Here is a 2,738-nt window from a genome sequence, read left to right on the forward strand (position 1 = left end):
GAATCAATAAAAAAATTATTAAAGGATATTTTGATAAGCAAAATTTAATGACAAAAAATAAAATTTTTGTTAAAGGATATTTTTGTAAAAAATAATTTTTTTTTTTGAAAAATAAATAAAGTTAATATTAGTTAACACAAAAATTTAAAATAGATTAAAGAAGAGATTTTTTAAAAATTATAAGAGAGAAAAATATACATTTTACAAATAGAATAGAAGAGAAGAAAATATTATTTTAATATCTCTTAAAAAAACGTAAAATTTTTTCTAATAATAATAATAATCATCACAAGAGGATTCATGAACTATACCATTCTCAATCCATTTATTGAATTGCATGAGGGCAATAATATGGAGTGATCTATCTGTTGAGTCAATCTTGGAGATTTTGGGAAAGAATCAAGTGAGAGAACATAAGATGAGAAGATACTACATCCAACTCAAAATTTTAAGGTGTTAAGTTAATGGGTCTCTCATCTTATAAACTCCTCACCTCCACATCAAGCATACCACTTGTTGGGCCAACTGTGGAGAGCTCTCGACTACTGGAAAGACTTCGGGGAGAAATCAAGTGAGAGAACATAAGATGAGAAGACACCACATCCAACTCAAAACCTTAAGGTGTCAAGTTAATGAGTCTCTCATCTTATAAACTTCTCATTCTTCTTTACTTTTTTTATTGTAGGACTAACTTCAACACTCCTTACACTTGCAACACTAACACTATCAATTCGACCTTTAATTTGATTATTTTACGAATGATTCTGTGATTTTTCGTAAAGAATAGTTCATTTCGATCTTTATCGTTTATTTTCTAACAATATAGTTTCTTTGTGTGTTTTTTTTATCAAATCTAAATAAAAAATATATGACGTGTCATGTTACGTAAATAAGTGGTTCGTTGGAGTGGTAATTATACAGGGGAGTTCTTTAGTGACCAAGATAATGGTATCCAAAGATAGTCAAAGATTGACCCATAAATTAAAAGTTGACATGTGAAATGGTTGAATATAGTGAGAAATATTTTAATAATATACTTCTGTGAATTACATTAAAAATGAGAAAAACTAAGTTATAAAAAAATATAAATACATAGAAGAAAAAAAGGATAAAAAAAACTGTGAAGTTAATAAAAATGGGATTTATTTAAATAAATTAAATAAATGTTTTATTTATTGGAATAAATAATTATAAAAATTATTACAAAAATATGTCTCTTAATCTTATCTTGTTTATTTACACTGTAAACGATATAATTATAAATATATTTTGTTTATACTGTAAATGATATATATATATGAGATTTAAAAAAATACACGTATTTTGTTTACCGTGTAAAAAAGATACATTTAAAACGATTCGTTTACCATGTAAATAAGATATGTGTATTTGTAAATATAAAAATATAATTTTTGAAAATAATAAAAAATATTAATAATTTAAATTAGACCAAACTCTTAAAATAAAACGTTTCAAATAATAGAGAAAATAGGCGGTTTCAAATAATAGAAAAGATGAACAGTTTCAAAATAATAAAGAAGATAATTAAATGACGGTTTTAACTAACTAATTAATTAATGGGCGACCGGACCTATTAGGTAATTTTAAATTGCCCGTTTAAAATCAACACATTGTTTTCTTAGAAACCAACCCATTTAATTATCTATTTTGTTATTTTGAAACTCTTCATCTTTTCTATTATTTGAAACTGTCTATTTTCTCTATTATTTGAAACGTTTCATTTTAAGAGTTTGGTCTAATTTAAATTATTAATATTTTTTATTATTTTTTAAATTTATATTTTATATTTACAAATACACATATCTCGTTTACATTGTAAACGAAATAATTATAAATGTATCTTGTTTATACTGTAAACGAGATAAGTGTATTTTTTCAAATTTCATATATCTAAGTTTACCGTGTAAACGAAATATATTCTTAATTATATCGTTTACCATGTAAATAAACGAGATAATATTGAGAGATGTATTTTTGTAATAATTTTTATAATTATTTATTTTAATAAGTAAAACATTTATTTAATTTATTTAAATAAAAAAATCTCAATTTTATTACTTCACATCTTTTTTTATCCTTTTTTTTCCTTCTATGTATTTATATATATATATAACTTAACTTTTTCTATTTTTAATGTAATTTACAAAAGTATGTTCTTAAAATGTTTTTCACTATATTCAATCATTTTACATGTCAATTTTTAATTTGTGGGTCAATCTTTGACTACCTTTAGACACAATTGTCTTGATCACCAAAGAACTCTCCAATTATATAACAACATGGTCAATAAAAAATAATAGATACCTAATTATTTTTAAATTCAATTTGGTGAGAAATTTATTAATCCTTATTCTTTAGAAAAATAACATTGTTTTGATGTTGAATTAGTCATAAACTTATTTTTTCTAAAATAATTGATATGATATCTATTTTTAATTTTTTATTTATTATTAATATTTATTTTTCAATAAATTTTTAAATATATGGTATGACATAGTCTTCTTATATTCATCTAAAAGATTGTGAATTCAAATTTCACTTCAAACTTAATTTTTTTATCTTTTTAAATTAATCATTACATATATTTGATATCTTTATATTAAAATATACTATCAAATGGCTACTAATTTTAAATAAAATAGAGCATGTGCACTATCATATATGTGACTAATAATATTATTAATCTATTAATAATATTTATTATCACAAGGTTAGAG

The sequence above is a fragment of the Arachis duranensis genome, chromosome 3 (genome assembly GCF_000817695.3).
Source record: "Arachis duranensis cultivar V14167 chromosome 3, aradu.V14167.gnm2.J7QH, whole genome shotgun sequence".
In the NCBI taxonomy this organism is placed as follows: Eukaryota; Viridiplantae; Streptophyta; class Magnoliopsida; order Fabales; family Fabaceae; genus Arachis; species Arachis duranensis.